Here is a 21,286-nt window from a genome sequence, read left to right on the forward strand (position 1 = left end):
GTGTGTTGACAAGACAATTGTTGACTTTCTTTTTTTTTTTTTAAATCATCATATTTACCCAAAAAGCTTCTAAGCGCTATGGTGTCTGTTGCTTTCCATAGCATCTGTTTAGAAAAATGACTCCAGCTATATGCTGTATGATTTTCAGCCTGAATTGTGCGTAAAGGGCTCCCAAGAGGCTCAGCTGGAAAGCTTTTGCCCGGAGTTTTGGGAGATTGCAAGTTTGAATCTCAATGAAACCACCGCCATCTGTGGCTGGAGGGAAAAAAAGCTAAATTGATCATCGGTTAGAGAGATATTCTGCTTCTTATGTCAGTCAAAGCAAAACTAGCCAGTGGGCATCTGTGAGCTCATGTCATCTGAGCTAGTCAGCTAATTAGGTCTCTTAGTTAGCTAGCTGGTTCCGGTAGAGCTGTGTTGTAAATGTATGTTGTTGACAATAAAAGCCAACTTGACTACTTGACTTGACTCATGTATGCAGAAAATGCATGATAGCTTATACATGATTTTCTCTGCGTGTGGCGTGCATGCTGTCTTGTGATATAGCATGAGAAGCAGTCTAAAAACTGCCATGCGATGCACCCATGAGCTGTCAATGTTGGACATTTTTCTATGTAACTCACAGGTGAGCTAAGAAGGTAGCGGTTGCAATGATCTCTTACGGTACAGTATATCTTCTCTAGGCATAACATTACACCAATTAGGACAGTTAGGTTTGTGTTGTTTGTTTTGACACTGTGAGCATGGATCATGCTGACTGATACCAGTATGAGAAAATATAATGATTTTTTTTATTTTTTTTATTGCATGTCTGCCAGTAGAGGATTTGTAAAATAGTGTTGTGGTCATATAATTGAGTAGTATCACACAATAGAGAGTGCTGTTGTACTGAATACCAGCATGGCTGTGATGTAATCGTATACCATACATAATAAATGATGCAGGTGCCAAACAATCCCTTGTTCCACACACAAATGAGTGCCCTTGATCAGGGGTTTTGACTCCCAGTGGTGTTATGGTCTGTATCACCACTCATTGAATACCTCTCGTCCAATCAGATTACTTAGCCGGAACTAAATTTGTGTAATACACTGCCTGTCTAAAAAAAAAAAAAAGTCACCATCTGGATTAAACTAAGTAAATATTTCAGAGCCTTCCACTGGATAATTACTGCAGTTATTAATATGGTTCAGCTGGCAACAAGTTATATAACCCTAACTGACGCAGTGAGTAGCTGCCAGAAGACCATGTCAGAAGACCTAACATCTGGGTGGCAAAGATGTTACTCTGTTTCAGAAGGGTCAAATTATTGTCCTGAATAATTTGTCTTGCCTGATGGCACAGGCATATTCCAAGATACCAACGCCAGGATTCATCAGGATAAAATTGTAAAAGAGAGCAAGAGACATCATTTTCACACATGGATCGGCCACCACAGAGTCCAGTCCTTAACCACATTGAGAATCTTTAGGAATTTCTGGAGAAGGCTTTACGCAGCATTCAGATTCTCCTATCATCAATACAAGATATTGGAAAAAAAATGTATGTAACTGAATGTTGTGACATTGCATAAACTTATCAAACTGATATTACAGTCATAATCAAAGCACTTATTGTGCGACTTATTTATTTTTTATTTTATTTATTTATTATTTTGGCCGGGCAGCATATTAAATAATTTTGAAGAAGGGCTGATATTGCACACTCACTCACTCACTCACTTACTCATCCACTCATCTTCTATACCGCTTTATCCTGTATTCAGGGTCGCAGGAACCCGAAGCCTATCCTAGGAGTCTTAGGGTACGAGGCAGGGTACACCCTGGACAGGGTGCCAATCTATAGCAGGGCACACACACATACACATTACGGGCAATTTGGGAATGCCAGTTAGCCTAATCTGCATATCTTTGGACTGTGCGAGGAAACCGGAGTACCCGGAGAAAACCCACCAAGCACGGGGAGAACATGCAAACTCCATGTACACAGAGACGGGAGGGAATTGATATTGCACAGTGTAAAATTAAATTTATGTTTATTTAAATTTATTAATTCAGTATATTTGATATTTTGGCCAGTGCTAATTGGGTCCTTTCTGGAAAAGTTTAAGCTCAGGCTTAGTGGTTAGCTTTGCACCTCCAGGATCCGGGTTCAATTCCTGCCTCTGGGTCTATGTGCATGGAGTGGAGTTTGCTTGTTCTCCCCCAGTGTGGTTGGGTTTCCTCTGGAACTCTGGTTTCCTCTCACAGTGCAGAGGCATGCAGATTAGGCTAATTGGCATTCCCAAATTGCCTGTGTTGTGTGAATGTTGACCGGTGGTCATACCAGGGTCATAAAAATGGAAATAAATACAATTACATTAGCACTGGTGACCACTGGCCACTACATTCCCCAGCTGGATTACAAAGGTTTCTGGATGGATGGATGGATGGATGGATGGTAGGTAAGTGCTCTAGGCTGTAACTTGGAAAATTGAAAGTTCAGCTCTTGCACTGTCATGCTGACTCATTTACTCATTCAGTTTGTTTGAAAGTGTCCACCAAATCTAAGATTGAAAATTAAATCAAGCTTAGACATTTAAAAGCAGAATGATATTATAACCGTCTCACATCTCACATCTCCTAAGCATGAACTCATTTTAATCTCTGTGTGAAGTTTTATATTTTTCCAACATCCTAGAGGTATCTAAACTGTGACCAGGATGGTGACCCTACCGGTATAAAGGGGTTATTGAAGATTTTTTTTTTTTTGCTATGAGCAAATGAATAATAATAAAACATTAGCTGAACATAAAGTATACAGTAGGTAGCATATAAAATCACGTTTTCCTCATGAATAAATAAATCAGTTCCTGCTGGGGAAAGAAAAATTAACAGATTCTATAACAGTGACTTATTAACAAGTAGTAGAAGTATAAAAAGGTCACTCTCCATTTAGTGCCATTCCTTCAGGACTGTTACTTGTCCGCTTTCATCCACACATGGTACTGTACATTTCAACACTTCACTCCTTACTGTACGATTCCCACAAAAGACGGATCGGCCGCTCGCTGGCAGAGCAGATGGTGAGTGGGCGACTGTCATACGCTCCAAGGAGCTGCTTCATATTGACAAATAATTGATAGCCTTTCGCTGAGTCTCCGGGTGCAGAGTCTCCACGGTACTGTCAGTGTGCTCCCCGTGATTTCTGCTAACTCTTAAGCTTTATCCAGTAGTAAGAGACAGCAAATGCTATAATAGGCATTCTACTTACGGTCTCAAACCCTGCAGATAGAATAGTGTCTAAATCTTCGGTTATGAAAAATTTTATTTTGCCCATAATCAATATAGAAGTTTTTTTTTTATGTTGTTTTCTGAGCTCACAGTCCAGTCTTGCCCTGTTTGTATTAAACTATTAAATCTGAAGCTCTGTTCTTTCTCTGTTTTTTTTTTAAATATGTAATTGGTTTGAGATTTTTTTTTTATTCACTCCTTGACTCTCCACATTCCAGCAAAGCAAGCACTTCCTTTCCATCATTGAGTTGCCTAATACTTTATTGCAAGTGCTTGTAATTTTTCACAGTCGCCAAACTTTCAGGGCATGGTGCAAAGACTTTTTCTTTATTATTATTATTTGAACCATCCATTCTGAATATAGCATCATCTTTAAAGGCTAAGCTAAGCTTTATGCCTTTACCTTTAAGCGCTGCACATAACTCATGATTCAGACCTCGGGAGATTAGAGCAGGTATTAAAAGACAGCACTGCCTTCAAATTAATAATGTATTTTTTTTTTTCAATTACCCAGTATAAAGTGCAGGCGAGGTAAGGTGAAATATAAGTCAATCACCCGTGACGTTGCCCTGTGGCCATCTGAGGCTATTTTAGTTTGGTCATCAAGCCAATACACTTCAGCATAAATGAGCACTTAACAGAGGTTATGCATCAAAATGTGTTGATGGCTTTGGAGGAGCCTGAAACATAAATTTGAAAAATTAGTCTATGTAAGTAATTGACTAGACTTATGGTTTTAGCTCTATTAAAGATCAGTTAGGATCCTCTTGAAAGAAACTTCACTTGAATGAAACTTAATTCACTTAACTGACATTTTTCTTGGCCCAATCAAACGCACCTTAAAGGTGGCTACATGCACACTAAAAACTTCCTAAATGGTCCATACTTTTAATCATTACTACTGTATGTTGTACGATTGGATCATTTTCTGGAGTTAAAAGGAGACAGACGAGTACATTACATCAAATTATCTGGAACAGGGATAATGAGACATTTTATATTGAATGTTTGAATGTCATCACCTGACCAAAGGACTGGTTTAATCTGAAAGCTGTTGTTACTTTTAAAATGTTAAATACAGTTTTTCCGTACATAATTCCATATATCATGCCGTACATTAACGTAACCTTAACTAACATTGTTTACTGCATACAATTTTTTTTGATACATTGTATTTCTAGAACCAATGACTGCTTAAGGTTGAATAACCACACACCAGGCTGCTGTTATTTAATATCGCACTAGAGGAAGTGCTGTTGTATTAAATATCATCACGGCTATGATGTGTTTGCAGGCATAAGGCTGCAGGCTGAGTGCCAAAGGTATATCCAGCACAACAGCACGACCTCGGGTGCACAACAGTTCCACAAACACCATTTATTATCAACAATTAATGATTTGTTTATTTATGGAAACAGTTATTTTGTCATCCCTTTATGACTGGTGTTGAGCTGGCAAACAACAGTTAGTGTACTTAACTGGGATAAAAGTAGTTTTAAATTCTGACCAGTTTTTTTTTTATTCTGACCCTGCCAAAAGGTAAGGGGAGTGTTGAGCCAGCAAGCTAAGGCTTTTGATTTAGGGATCTGAGGATATGGGTTCGAGCACCACTGTTGGTAGTTGCTACACCCGTTGGTGGTTTATCCACACATTGCTAAACTATTGTCGATTTTTTCTTTACAACATGAGAAGAATTCACCCATTTCTTTCTGCACTGGCTTCTTAGGTGCTTGTTCAGTCACTTGCTATTTCAAGACTGGACTACTACAACCCACTTCTGGCAGGTCTACCTCTGTCCACAATTCGTCCTCTTGTTTTCAACCTTCCCAAGTTCTCCCACACCACCCCACTTCTCCGCTCCCTGCACTGGCTTCCTGTAGGTGACCGCATCAAATTTCAAACCCTGATGCTCACCTACAAGGCTAAAAACGGCCCAGCACCCACTTACCTCTCAGCTCTAATCACACCACGTACAGTACCACACCACGTTCCCTCCGATCCTCCAGCACTGCTCGCCTCTTCCCATCATCTCTCAGGCATCAAGGAAGACATTCATCCAGACTATTTTCTGTTCTGGTACCTGGGTGGTGGAATAAACTTCCTCTAGATGTCTGTATAACTGAGTCTTTGACTATCTTTAAATAATGACTCATGACGTATTTGTTTCTTTAATTCTAAGTACTGTGTGTGTGGACTAATTCCAAGTGTGCGAATGAGACGGTCCGCTGTAGGGCCCCCTTGACAGTAGCAGCCAAAAGAAAGTTATTTACTATACAAACCGTCTAATCAGTATCCCATAGTCTTTACTGATTGAGCCACCACTGGCCACCATTTGTGCTCTCCATAGCAATCGATTCAGGTGGGACTCAAACCCTCAAGCTTCACTGCTGAGTCTAGAGGTCCAATCCGTTCCCTACAGAGCCTGCATACAGTGTCTATTGCCATGTGTTTAAACAAAAGAGCATCTTAGGTACTTTGCAGTATTCAGATTACCACGGATATTGTGTAGTATGTTTGCATTGCAGGGTATTTTGTAATAAATAATTTTTGTCTTGTTTTGCCTTCAATTTATCATACAGGTGCTATTCTGATCCTAATAATCTTTTTGATATTATCAGCCAGATTTGAAACCCATAAGCAGTAGTTAGAGCCTCAGGTTGTGTGTGCACTGGGAACAGATTGAAGCCTATTTTAGTCCCGGCTAGCAGATGCATAGGAGAACGCTTATTATCGTCCCTTTTTGAATCCCTCTGTTGATTAAGGTGCTTTCCCAATTTCATGACGGAGATGTTAATAATTCAGCGACTTCATCTCCGCCTGGAGACTTCTCTTCATACAGGAATTTTAATTGGAGCTCCCTAAAGTTTTATGTGTATGTGTTCCCCTTTTTTTTGAATTATTTCAGCCACTCTTTCTTTTAATTAGGTTTATTATTTTGTCATGGTTGACATACTTCTTTTATTTGTTCCACTTTTTACTGAGGTACAGCAGGGTCTCTTAGGATATATACAGGAGAAATGTTTTTACTAAACATCATTAAGTTTTTATTTTAATGCAGCATGCAGTTAAAGTCTTTAAGTTGATTTATTGTTTTTGTGTCTCCTTCGTAAACAGCAACAAAGCGTGCCTGGTCAGATGAATCATAGTGATAGATAGCTCAAATTTTAGCATGAGCAACATGAGTCTATGGAACCGTACTGTTTCGTTTCAACTGGTGTGGCAGCAGGATGGATGTTTTCTCAGCTCAGAACAAATGTTGTTGCTGATGATTATTCGATATTTATACTCGGCCAAAATATGCTATTGGTGCTAAAAATAGTCGATTTTTCACCTAGTCTCACCTAGGGGAAAAAGTGAATTTTCAGATGGGATCTATAACAACATTTTTTATAATTCTTAATGCTTTCAATTTCCTGATCAATGCTACATTTTTTTGTAAATATGCATACGCATTTATATTTTTATCAGATTTAACACATTTGCTAAATGCAATTTCATGCACTTTTATGTAGTGTCCGTAACCTTTTTGAACTCAAATCTTTCTATGTTCTTAACTGTCATACAAATGAAACTTGGCCAATTTTGATTTCACATAAAAAGACATGTACCTGAAAATGTGTATTATTTTAAAATGCAAAATTGTTTAGATATTGCAACATGAATTTGACATGGTTACGTACACTACAGATTTTTTGCTTTTAACTTTTAAGTCCTGGAATTTAAATGGTATATGTGTCAACAGTAATTATTGGCTACAGTAGTACGAAGCACATTTTACTAAATGAACTATAGTTTTCTATGGCCATATAACATAAGGTGTGCATCTAATTTAGAGCATTTAAACAAACACACTGTTGTTAGTAATTAGGGGGAAAAATTTAACCATTTTCTTTTGCAAGGAATGGTTTAATTAAAGCAGCATTTTTTACAGGTCAAATGCTTCTAGAAGCATACACCAATTTTAGTATCAATACTCAACGAAACAATTAATTATTTTATTATAAATAAATAATTAATAATAAATGAATAATTTCCATTTTATGGTATTATTGTTTAAAGCGAGACAGCATAACACTGAAAAATTTGCCTTTTTTTCGGCACATATAAAATCATCTCTCCGAAACGGCTAAAGTTAGCAACTTAAAATTTTTAGAGAAGCAAGATTGGTCACTTCCATGTTGAATAACGTTTTGGCCAACTAGAAATGTCACACATGGTAGGAGTTTACATTAAATTTTCATCAAACTTTCAGACAGTACACTAGACTACATGATGTTCCGCGCTCAGTATCGCTGAAATCGTGCATGCGTAACAGTTAAGGTCAGAATCATGCCTGTCTGAAATGCGCCTCTGTTTTTATTCAGACTTCAACCCACATGCATAACACTTATGCAACTTCTAAATAGAGCTTAAGTCTGTAGTTATGTCTGAAAACTGAATATTGATGTTCTGTATTAAATCCTCACTACAGGCATGCTTTACTCCACTTTGAATACCTGCCTCCCTTTTAGGATTTATTCATTTAGGGCCATGTATACTGTAATGTACAACATCAGTTGTTGATGTATTATGGTTTCAGAAGGCTTGTGGAAAATGACAGCATTTTTTTCTTACTTCCAGCCTTGCACAGGTCATGCATTGCAAACGTTTCAGGATGAGGCATAAAGATGGTGTTTGCAGCAGCTTTGCGATATCATCTTTTATGCATGGTATACCATTTCTGCACAACAGTTCCCACATCTTACCAAGATAAAAACTTTTGGAATGTGTACATCTTGGAACATTTGTACAAATGTTCAACTTTATCTTATAAACCCTGCGGTGATATTTGACAATCCTGACACTATAATAACGTGTAAAAATGTTGGTTTAAGCCATGTTAAGATGTACTGTAGGTGTTTGTCTGATTTGAAGCGCATGCACTCACATTAACTCTTTAGAAACGTCTGTGGAGTCCCTTTAATCAAACATGATAGTTTGACTTCCTTTCATCTCTGAGTAGACACACTAGTTCCCATGGCGAAGGTTGGTTCATGTTATGACAGTGTTTGTCAGCTTGTGTAACTTTCAACCCAATAACCCCATTTAAACCTCCTTCACAGAACCTTCATCTATGCAGCCGCCGCACTCCGTTACCCTCCTTGTCCGTCAGGTATAATTAGAAAATAAATTAGTTGTTGGATTAATACGACGGGAATAACGTGTGCAGTGACTTGAGCCGCCCAAGTCTGTAGCTCTTAATCAAATGTAAATCGATTTTTTGGGTTTTTCCCTTCCACACCAGAGAAGAGAGAGAGGCTGCAGATGAGAAGAACGTCCCTCTTCTAACGGCAGGATTTAATCAAAAACTCAAAATAGAACTAGCCAAATTGCCTCACCGAAGAATTCTTGCTCTGCTATTCTTCGGGTGTATCACCAAAAACCAGTGTGTGCACGCACGTGTGAGTTTCAGAAAAACCCTCAGAGTGATGAAACTTTGTTGGGTTTTTTTGCCATTTATATGAAATTCTGAAAATGACATTTTCCTTCAGAACTTTTTAGTGACGTTTTAACCACATTCACAGTTATGGCATGTTGAAATTGATTTTATGACCATGCATACTGTATGCTTTGCTGGACTGCTGACAGGTGTAAATGATAGATGACTAAATTTGCTAGAAATTACAGAAGAGACCTAATAAAAATCACAATTGTGCTATTAAATTTTGTTTTAAACATCATAATTAGCCAGCTACTGTAGGTTTACGTTTATTTAGCATCAACACAGATGATTAGTCTATTTACCCCAGGACACACTTGCCTAAAAAATTCCTAAAAAAAAATGCAAATGACAAAAATATGAATTCCATGATTTTAACATCAATATTTTATGGAATTCAACATCTGTCTGAACCAGTCCCTTTTTTTTTTTTTGTCCTGGTCAGTTCTAAAAAAAAAAATCTGGCTAAGTCATTGTTTTCTGTAATAAGGTGGCATGATGACATAGTGTGCAGCATTGCCACCTCACAGCTCCAGGGGCCCTGGTTTGGAAAAAAAATCCTCTGTGCAATGTGTATTTTGAAAAATTAGTGCAACATGAAAGTGTCAAAACGTGCAGTTCCTCGAATGACCACCAGGGATCCAAATGTGAGTCAATCCCTATAGACCCTCATGTTAAAATATCCAGCTTTAAAACAGAAATAAACATTAACAGCCTGGGACAAATGGTTTTGTTTTTCTTTAGATTTCCCATTCATGACAACTGCACAGGGGATTAATTTTTATTTAATTTATAAGATAAAATTATATTAAGCCATAAAATTATGCAGAATGAGAGGCTTAGTTGATTTGCATGACAGCTTTATCACAGGTATCAAATTGCTAGCTGTGTACTGTGCATCACTTTAGCTAACTAGCTAACTGGAATTGGTGTGGTTTAACTTACCAATGGATGATGGTGAATGGATTAGGGCGTTCAATCAAATGCATTAGCATATAAATTAATGTCAGCCACCATCGAATTTTAGCTAAACTAAAGCAAAGCTAACTAGCTTGTGGTAAGTGAGGTAAGTAGGCAGGTTCCAGCCTGCATCGACTTGCTCAACTTGTTCTGCCCTTTTGCCCATTTATGGATTAACTTTGGTTTAGGTCAGAGTCAGTTCCTGCAGTGATGATGAGCTCAAAACCTTTCTTTCTTAAACCCTGTGGGTGACGTCACACCCAGTTCTTGTCCAGTTCCTTTACCTTCTATGCAGGTTTTCCAGTTTCTTCCCACTTCCCAAAAATATTCCAGTAGGTTAGTTTTACAGGATAAATTGCACTTTGTTTTGAATGTGTGTTTATGTGTGTGTTGGTTTTCCAATCTGGTGTTCCATCTCTGGTGTCAAATCTTCAATTGTCACAGCTTTGCTCACTGTGCAGTTTAAGTGCCTTTTGAGCAGTGAATGGAACTGGGTCAGATATTGTATTAAAATACGCACACAGGAACACTTGTTGGTGGAAATAGGATTTGTTTTGAAGATGTTGTAAAGAAAGGACTAATTGAACTTGAGTTCTAATTAAACTTGAGTATGGATTTGACCTCAGGGTCAGTTTTGGGTCATAAAGATCAGAATAAATGCCTGATTACAAAAATAAACCTCTGCATTCTTTTGAACATTTTTTGATCTAAGATTTACTGTACACTCATCGAGCACTTTGGTAGGAACACCTGTACACCTACTCGTTTATGTGATTAACTTTTAAGCCAATCTTGTTACAGCAGTGGAGTGCATACAAGCATGGAGGTATGGGTTGTCGATTCGTCAATGGGTATATCCCTATAAGAATGGGGGAAAAGTGATCTTTTAAAAAAAAACGTCAGAAGACATATCCTGTGGTCGTGGCAAAAATGTTACTGTGTTTCAAAAGGGTCAAATTACTGTTCTGCATCAAGCAATGCACCTATAGCCTTATGTTTAGGGCTGATGACCTGAATGTACTGAATGACCAGATTTTTCCCATCAATAGATTTTTACTATGCCTGGCATGGGAATATTTCAAAGTGATTTTTTTGCTGGTCAAATTGTAAAAGAATGATTCAGGAAACATGAGACATCCTGTGATTGGGTCATGTGTATGATCTGAAAAATCCCGTTAGACACTCTGAAGGCATTCTCTTAAGATCCGCTGACGTTTCCGCCATTATATTTTCATTTCTGACCGAGTGTGCTTTCCAGGAAGCTCGTAATGGAAAGCTCAGGCTGCCCCTTCAGCTTATTATCACATTAGAAAACAACAATGGTTCTCACTTCACAGAATATCACGTTGCTTGAGTGCCTGAGCTGTTAGTACCACTCCCTGTTGGAAATCATTAGGAGCCCACTGAATGAATTTTCCCTGTCTACTCGTCTTCCTTATGTCCGAGCTGAGCCTGTCGGAGGGTGTCAGCTTGCACGATTGGTTTCCTCTCTGAAATGCAAGCACACTTACTGGATGTGCTCCTGTAAGTCAGCCTTGTGCAGTTTATATGAAAGAAACTTTGAGTTTATTACCATTGGCCTCCATGTGATCCCTTTAAATGAAATGACATGATCGTTTTAGTTTCCTTTTCTCACATTCTTTTACTAAGAAGTATATAAAAGGCATCATAATATGGAAACATGCTTCACATGAATTGAATATTCACCTCGAATACAAATTACAAAATAACAAATCAGCTATCAGCAACACACTTTCAACTAATTTCTAGGGACACTGAGCTTTGCAAGACCTTTATGCTGCTGCAAACCACAAAACATGATTAGGTCGGGCGTGTTACATGCACCATTTATTATCCCAGAGTTCAATCTGGTTTACAATTGACTACGTACTAAATAATTCTCTCACAGCGCTGTTGAATTCTCGATTCTGATCGGTCAGAAGGTGTTCATTAATTTTCTATGAATGCTGACCATAAGGCAAATCACATTTATATTAATGACCTAATAAATGTATGTCTTCTCAAACAGTATTGTTACTATAGTAACAACTCGGGAGGGCAATGAGGCACTGGTCAGGTTTATAATCAGAGTGCCTTGGCTATCAGGTAGGGGAAAAAAGGATAAATCATATTTGATCTTTTTAGAAAAAATTAGATTGCAAAAAAAATTGTGTTGATGTTGTTTACATGTTAAGAGGCATTTTAGGATTGTCTAAGATTTTATTTTTTATTTTTTTTTGGAATGTAAGTGCTTTTTTTGTCAAATAAATCAAATCTTAGTGACTTTGAAACAGACAGACAGACATATGCTTGCTTGCTTACTTATTTGTTTATATACTTTCTTTTTGTGTTTCTTTTTTCCTTCAATCTTTCCTTCCTTGCTTTCTCCCTCCCTCCATCCATCCCTTGCTTCATTTCTTCTTTCCTTCCTTCCTTCCTTCCTTGCTTCCTTCATCCTATTTCTTCATTCTTTGCTTAATCTCTTCTTTCCTTCTTTCCTTCCTTCCCTGCTTCCTTCCTCCCTTCCTCCCTCCTTTCCTTCCTTTATTTCTTGAATTCTTGCTTGCTTCTTTCCTTCCTTCCTTGCTTATAAATCTCTAGATATCGTGCCAGCTAATAAACTTCTTATTTGTTGCTCCACTGTTTGGTTTGCAGGATGACAGTAGTGCAGTGACTAAAGGTCTTTATTGCATGGTTACTTAAAAAATAAAAAATCTTTCACTTTAGCCCACACACACACACACACACACACACACACACACACACAAACATAACACCCAGAGTGTAAATAATAGTAACATCTGGTTCTTATATCTGGTAACCTCGACCATACTGATAGAAGGATGGAGGGATCAAGGTCAAAATAAGGTCAAATGTCTCAACTTTTTTATTTAGCTTTCTTGTTTCAATTATGTTTTAAGGGTATTTCAGCCATTTAGATTATGAACAAGAAAAACTAGACTTGCTGGTGCCCTCGAGTTCCACTTATGCAGTCGCTGAAGTTGAGGCCTTTTTGCACTGGGATTAAATACATATATTAATGTATATATAATATTTAACTTAAATGAACTGAACTCCGGGTTGGAAATAAGAACAACTCAGATCTGTCTAAACAGTACTATATCTCTGTGGTTTATCCTCAGAAATAAATTATGCTTTTTGTGTTTTGTTTAAAAGGGATACACCACCGTGATCGTAATTGTTAAAAATCTTTTTCTAATCATGCAAACTGGACTTCTCCTCTCATTCAACTACAGCCCTTTGAGCAAGACATAGTAGAATGGGAAATGAAAATGATGAAGCGAAAAAATGCAAGAAAAAAAATGCAAATATTGTGGGACTCAATACTCATTCCTCAACTGTTTATTTGAGGCCACAGAGGCACTAAAGAAAGCCTAGTGTGTGTATATCTCATCAGAGACACAAACTGAGATGTGAAGTGGAGTGAGAGCAGTGCAGCAGAGTGCAGTAGCAGGTTTCAGGGTGCAACCACGATGCCGTCACCTGTTCCGTTGGTTTTGCTTACAGTTCGAAGCATTACATGCTGCACTTAGCCTTTCGTGAATGTAAAGCAAGGTGTAGTGGTGGTAGAGGGATCAGAAATGACTCCCATTCTTGTAAAGAAGGTTTGATTCAGCACGAACTGGCTCTCTGTAGGGGTTACAAGAAAAAAGTATAAAGATAGGAGTTTCAAATCACTAAGCACTAAACAAGTGTAGCCAAGTAGGTTTTTTTTTTCCTTCCTTACCTTTTGACCAATCAGGCCTCAGCTTACATTACAATTAAGCAAAAAGATGATAAAACATGACTGATAAAACATTGCAAATGCTCAGATTGCAATGTTCTAGGAGAAATGTTATGCAAAAAAAAAAAAAAAAAAAACAGGATTTTAAAAAATAAAATATTTTCTGAATGTTAGGGGTTTAGGAACATTTGGATCGAGAAATGTTTCATCTTTCAAAATCTTAAAATTTTGAAACACTCCTAGAACATTTCAAGCTGGGGATCATGCAAAATGCAAACTGCAATGCTCTTGCTAGTTTCAAGTAGTATTGGGTAAGATTCACATAAAATGGCTAGCTATGTGTAGAGCTGTGAATCTTAGATAGACTGTCTATCACTTGTTCGATCAACTCAACCTGTCGATCAATTGTATATTGTTAAAATGTTATGTCTTGTACAAAGCGATCTTTTTCTGCCCCACACTCCAGTCCAACATGGAACCAGTTAGGAAGCCGAGTTCAGAGCACAGGGTGAGCCAGGATACAGTTCGCCTGGAGCAGATAGGGTTATTTATCTAACTTATTAGTGCTGGGGCCTGAACCCCTGACCTTCCGATCAGTAACCTGGAATCTTAACAGTTTGAGCCACCATTGTCTCATAGCAACATAATGGGTAGAACAGAGACGTGGCTTTATTGTTTTGTTTTTTTCAGGGTGTCATCTATCTTTTACATATAGGTAAAGTTGTCATGTGTGTACAGTACATTAAGGATATTTGCGAAAAAATAATTTTGGGAGATGTAAGATGAGTAATAGAACACATCAAGATGTTTTGGGGAATTTTTGTCTGTCTGTCTGTTTGTTTGTTTGTGCATGCATCACATAAAAACTACTGGATAAATTTTAATGGGGTTTTCATATGCGTATTTGGCCGAGCTTAAGGTAAAATATGGGCTTTGTTTCATCACAATTCACCCATGGAAAGAGAAGATACGCTAATTAAGCATACCTTAAAAAATTCTATTGTTCATTTCAAAAGATGGTGCTGTACATTTTTTAATATAAGCATACTGTATGAGTGTGCGATTGAAATCTACTTAATAGTCACAATCTCATAGCTTTATTACGCGCACTTCACAGTAACATGTAAAAATATTGGTTCTTTCCAAAATTTAACAGATGGTTGTACATTTTTTAAAAACACACGTATGAGTGTGCAATTAAATTCTACGCCAACAAAGTCACGGGCACATCTCGTAGCTCATAATGAAAAAAGTCATATGTGTGTGTGTGATGCTCTCAAAAAGTGCAATAATTTGCGAAAGATGGGAGAAGTTTGCATTTTCTGCATAAGCTACATTGCATCTTAAAGGCATTCGTCATTTAGACAATTTAATATTTGTAAATATTATTTTAGTCATGAAAAAAGCCAAGTGATTCTAAGTTGAAAACCAATCTATTGCTTCAAATTATTGAACTGACTGACAAAATATTGTTTAAATTGCATAATTGATTAAATTGTTCAACTCTAGCTATAAGTGCTAAGCTATAACACCCTGAAAAAAAGACAACCTAAACCCACGTCTCTATTCTACCCGCTGTAACGCTCTGTATAATGATGCTGATGCTGGACCAGTATCATAAATATCAGCCCCCTTGTGATTCAGTGACATTTGAAATACTGTATGTTCAGCCTAAATATGCAACAGTATATCCTCCCACATATCAATCAGCTCTGTGCTTCATTTGTCTGCTCATGTTGCTCTTTCATACTCCTAAAAAAAAAAAAAAAGTGCCAGGAATAACTGCACCTGCCGTCTCCCAAAACTCGAACTTCTACCACACAATAAAATGGAGAAGGCTTCAATAAAATGGTATTGTGTGTTTGGATTACTGTTCACCTTCCCATAGTGGGTGAATTATTGAACACCTGTGTGCTCACTGGAAATATCAGATGTTTTTCATGGCTGCGAAGAAAAGGAAGGGTGTAGGAAGCTATGCATAAACCATTAATAAAAGCATCAGATACGGCCCAGGATGGCTTCATTATCTGTTCGAATGGAAATGTTTTTGTTTTATTTTTAATAATTAAATACTCTTGAATGAGTGAGTTCAAATTATTATGTTGAGTCGATTGTTATAAAATAAAAAAACAATAAATAAAGCAATTCACTGTTTAGAAAACGACTTTATCCAATTAGCCTCCTTGGCTGCACGATCCATAATGCCATTTCCCATTGGCAATCAGCGGTGGCCCAAATTTGTCACCAGTTCTCATTTGCAATGCTCACACGGACTCGATATTTGGCTGAGTGTCACAGAAAATTCTTCCGCAAGTATTTAGCGCTGCACACCCATGACGTTTGCCATCTATTTTTGCAGGTGCCTGTTTTCACAAATCTGGGATTTCGAAGTTGCAAGTTTTTTTGGGTTATTTTTGGCACGTTAATTGCTTTCGCATATCCTATGTTCCTCTTTATTTGGTTCACTTTTTTCCCCGCCTGTAGTTGGACTAATTATCTGTGCTTTCACAGCACACAGGAGTATGATCTTTCCCAGTATGTCAGTCATTTGCAGATGAGATTCCCTGCTGATCACACTCATCCAAGATCTAATTTAGGCACAGATGTTGTATTTCCCCTTCGGTAAAGTGAGTTGTTGTTTCAGCTGCAGAGAAGCGAGATAAAGAATAATTATTGCTACTTGCTTTCATTCACAGACACTGAAATTAACACAAGATTAAAGCATCTGTCTACGTCACGCACGTCACTCCAGAATGTGTATTTAAGCAACCAATTGTGCCGGTTACAGTACTGCTATTTCTTCATATTAAATTAAATTAAACATTGTAGAATAAATTAAGGAAATGTAACAAATGCTTTACTGTGACAGTGTGCAAAGTGCCTAAACATACAATTTAAAAACTGGTGGGTTATGAAACAACTTCAGCAGCAACCTCATTTCCCCTCTTGTCTGTTCCAACCACTCAGTGTTCAGCATCACCAGTAGACTAATCACTTACAATGCACCTGTTTCCCACTGGTTTACGCCTTGAGTTGGATGGGTTCTCACATGCCTTGAGTTAGATGAATGTCTAAGATCAATGTTTGAATGATTCATAGGTCACTGTGTTGCTTAACAAACAAAAAAAAACATTCCTGTAAAACAGGTCAGGTACAGTGACTGGACTGAAAATGAGAGCCTGGAAAGCTATTACTCAAGACTACATTAAAAATACAAGAACGTCTGACTCTTTCGAGGCAAAATACAAAGAAATGATTTGTGGTTTAAGACTTTTGCTCAGTTCTACATTACCTTTTTTGGGGACTGGTATGGAAGGGTTGCATCAGGAAGGGCATCCAGCGTACAACCTGTGCCAAACTGTTGTGCGAACCAGTTCGTCTGCTGTGGCAACCCCTTAACGGGAGCAGCCGGAAGACTAAAACTAACTGTATATTACCTTTTTTAGCATGTTAATGTTGTTTTGCGCATTAGGGCCAAATACACTGATTAGCCCTAACATTAAAACCACTTGTCTTATATTGCGTATCTCGCTGAAACATTAACCTTTAAAGGTGTGCTGTGCCGTGCACCTTTTTCCATTGGACCATGTTCCAGTCCTAATGCAGCACCATATACAGCAAAATGTGATGCGTTGTGTGTTCTGACACTGTTCTATTAGAGCCATCATTACCTTTTAATCAATTTGTGTTGCAATAGGTCTTCTGTGGGATCAATGAGATTTGAGTGCCCATACCCTGTCACCCTGTCACCATGTCACCGGATGACCACTTTTTGAGATTTTGCTGTCCAATACATCGTAAACCTTGACATGTGCCATTGTAATAAGATTATCAGTGTTAAGCCCTTTCCCACACAATTCTCGTAAAAGGTGACTATAGTTTCAAAATTGTGGCTTGCCCTGGCTCCACCACTTTTTAACTTAATTAGCTGTAGCATAGCAGTGAAGGTAGAGCTTAGGCAAAATACACTGGCATTACATAAAGCCGTAGTAAAGCAGATGGTTTTGTATAGTAAGGACATAAATAATTCAGATTTCTTGAAAGCATCTTTACAGTGCATCGCACGGGATTACAGATATAGAGAGATGTAGAGAGCCGCCATGAATGTATTATGCGTGGAATGTGAAATGCTCTTACTTAAAAATCATTAATCCCACTTTTCATTAGCTTGCATATGGCACTGAATTTAACATGCAAAAATGATCGTAAATATAAAAAAATATATTAAGGTTCACTTACTTCTGATACCATCCTGGCATTTAAAATTCCTTACCATCATATGACCCTGTACCCCTGTGCTGTAAGTGAATTTGTCAGGAATGACCGCAGAAAGAATTAGAAAATAGATAGAACCTAATATGGACAGATCTACAAGCCATGAGAAGCTTTAGGTCTCTTAAAAATTGTTTGAGAATGTTTAAAAATCTCATCCTCCATGCCAGCAACTTGCTGATCTTGTCACTACCAGGTAAGCCATGATCCTACCATATGGCAACTCATCATGATTCATAAAATCTTAGAGATTTGTGTCAATAAATAAGAAAGTGGGAAATGGGATTTGAATACATCCCATCCATTTCAATAGATCATCACCTGCCAGTGCGTTTTGTAGCTTTAATCAGGTGGAGAACCATATTTGGTAACTTACAAGAAAGAAAATACATTTTTGTAGTAAATAAGTATTTGGGCACATTTTTAAGTTTAAATAAATGTGCTTTTGACTTGTTTTTTTAAATACATGCACTTTTATTACCTTAGACATGAAAAAACCATGTACACCAATCAACCATAACATTTTTTTCACCTGCCTAACATTGAGTAGGATCCCAGATTTTCCCACCAGAACACTAATGACCTGTGTGTTCTGACAACTTTCTATTGGAACCAGCATTAACCTTTTCAGGTCTTCTATTGAATTGGACTTTACGGGCCAGCCTTTACTTAACATGTGCATAAATGAGCCTTGGCTACCCATGATCCATGAAACTTAGCAACTTTAGGAAAAAAGTTTTTTTTTTTTGCCTAATATATCCCACCCAATTCCACATGCCATTATAACAAGATTATTGTAGCTGTAGCTACTGTGACAATTGCCAAAGGGCAACAGGAGCGAAGCCTGGCCCGTGTGGTCCAACCAATGTTTTGGTGGGAAAAGAAATCAAGACAAGTTGATATAATGTTATGGTTAATCAGAGTATAATAATTTCACTGATATTGATTTTAAACATAAAAATTGCAAAAATTTTAATTTCCAAAGATAGTAAAATAATGCAAAATAAAATTTTAATGATTGCTCTCTAAACGTTTAATTAGATGGGTAAGCACTGCTTTTTAGTCTTAGTGATCTTTTTTAAAGACTAAAGCATCTGCTCTATTTCTGGGTCACTAATCAAATTTAGGCAAATTTGTACAAAAGGTCAAATTTCTCTTGAATTTAATCCCACTTTACATGACATGACATGGATTTAATTTAATACAGATCATCATTACCAGCATTCCACAGTGCCATTAAAGCAAAACAGGGCCTGTACCAAGTACTGGGAAATTCTCAAATCTGTGTTTTAAGTGAAGAAGCACAATAATACGATTGTTTCTAATAATATCATTTGACTTTTTTTTTTATTAGAAACAGCATGAAAAAGCTTTTTGAACCACAATGTGGATTTATTCATGTTTAATTAAATAAAATAGGCACAGTTGAATACAACAGATTAAAAAATCTAATTGGATCATTTGAGAATGAAGAGTGCTGTGTTCTGCACTGTGACATCATCTAAAAGAAATTCTTTCACTTTCTCAACACAGATTGACTTTTATCAAAATAAACAAGTAAATTCATTAACAAAAACCCGGAGATGTTCTGGCATCTAAAGCAAGCATTTTTTTTTTCAGGTTGCTTAGCAACAGAATAAGAACAATGCCTTGAAGATAACAAAGAAAAATTGAATTTTTGACATCATGTATAAAACTATCATGTATAAAGACTTATTTATTACTGAAGTTTATCTAAAATTTTTATTTAAATATTTTTACTGTTTATGCATGTGTTTTTTTAGACAGTTTCCATAACCTAAACAGTGTCATAGGCAGAAAAGCTCTATTTTAATCAGCATTTTCTATAATTTTGGTCATTTTTAGGAATTTAGATACACTGTAATTTGACAGGTTTTCCCAGGACAGCATGCATAATTTAATCATTCATATAAAAACTACATTTTCTATCTATCCTATTCCCTTTTAACAACATATCACCTAAATGAGGATGGGTTCATACATTAACATACATTTATATCCAGAATTTGTATTCCTGTAAAGCTGCTTTGTGTAAGTGCTCTGTATAATCATCAGTGATTTCTTCATTTATTTTTTATTTTTATTTTTATTTTTTTTGCATTTAAACAATATACAGTACAAGAGATCTTATGCTTTTTATAAAGGTGTCATGAAAAGTAACCAAAAAAAAACAGTTTAACAAAAAAAAAAAAACTGCAATGCCTAGAGAGAATGGTTTGTGGGATTTATACCCAGTTCCTGTCAGGCTGTTTGCTCTCCGTGCCTGGTCACATGAGCTTGGACTGCGACACACACCAGCCTGGTCTACGTGACAGAAAATCTGGTACTGGCAAAGTGAATGTGATGAAACCTTGCATACAACACACACCATGCCGGAATCCCAGTGGCTGCTTCTGCAATAGTCAACCTGTTAGTCATTTAGTTTTAATCACTTGATCCGGCACTTTTTGGTGTATGTGTGATGCAGATAATAGGCTGTTAGGTTAAATATTAAGTTTAAAGAATCATGGGGGGAAAGAAGTGCATAAACTTGGAAATAATTCACACTTTAACAGACAGGAAACCATGTGGTACTTCAAGTCAAGTCAAGTAGGCTTTTATTGTCATTTCAACCATATATACGGTTTAGTACACAGTGAGACGAAACAACGTTCCTCCAGGACCAAGGTGCTACATACAACATATATTAACAACATAAATTAACAAACTAACTAGCTAATTAAGAAACCTAATTAGCTGACTAGCTGAGACGGGACAGATTTCCTTTTTTTAATTAACAAAAAATAATTTAAGTCCTATACATGGTACTTGACCATAGCTCTATTTCACTTCAATGTTTTTTTGTTTGTTTGTTTGTTTGTTTGTTTATTTTTTGCTGCATGGGTTATTATTCAAATTATTTCAAATTACAAGACACATTGAACACATTTTTTCCTCAAGGTTGACAGTTCAGCTTTATCCTGCCAGGTTTTAATAATGTATAAAGGGCCTCTTAACCCAGTTCCAGTAACTTCAATCTCATTAGTTGTTTTCTTTGCTTCATGCAGGTCAGTAAGTTGACCCTTTTAAAATGGCGACTTTATTTTTGCCAGGCAGTGTATATTTACTCAGACAAGGAAAGGGCATACATTTCAATGAAGCTGACATTAGCTAAATGCTGTTGAGCTTGCACGTAATTCTGACAGTGTCCAGGGGTTCCCATAACCCTGGAAGGATCTCCAATTTTACATCATCTAACTTTAGGACATCCGTGGCAGTCTTTGACCCGAGACATGGATTAACTCTAGACAGCAGCGAAAAAGTGCTAATGATCACCAATGACCATCATGATCATAATTTTTTACCACATATACTTAGGTCACCTGACATTGTTTGAATAATTGTGTCTTTTACTGTATGTATAGAATCTGCACACCAGAGTACACCTGAATAGATCACTTTACATAGATCTGAAAATTTTAATAACATTTTCTATTATTATTATTATTATTATTATTATTATTATAAATTTTTTGTTTTTACAATTTCTAAATTGTC

General features: G+C 37.0%; 1 protein-coding gene across 3 annotated transcripts in view; it reads left to right on the forward strand.

The window, feature by feature from the left end:
• The window catches only part of fars2 (phenylalanyl-tRNA synthetase 2, mitochondrial), a 165,393-nt gene that overhangs the window by 143,286 nt on the left and 821 nt on the right, over positions 1 to 21,286 (forward strand). The window lies entirely within an intron of this gene.

This window comes from Clarias gariepinus, chromosome 4 (genome assembly GCF_024256425.1).
Source record: "Clarias gariepinus isolate MV-2021 ecotype Netherlands chromosome 4, CGAR_prim_01v2, whole genome shotgun sequence".
NCBI lineage: Eukaryota > Metazoa > Chordata > Actinopteri > Siluriformes > Clariidae > Clarias > Clarias gariepinus.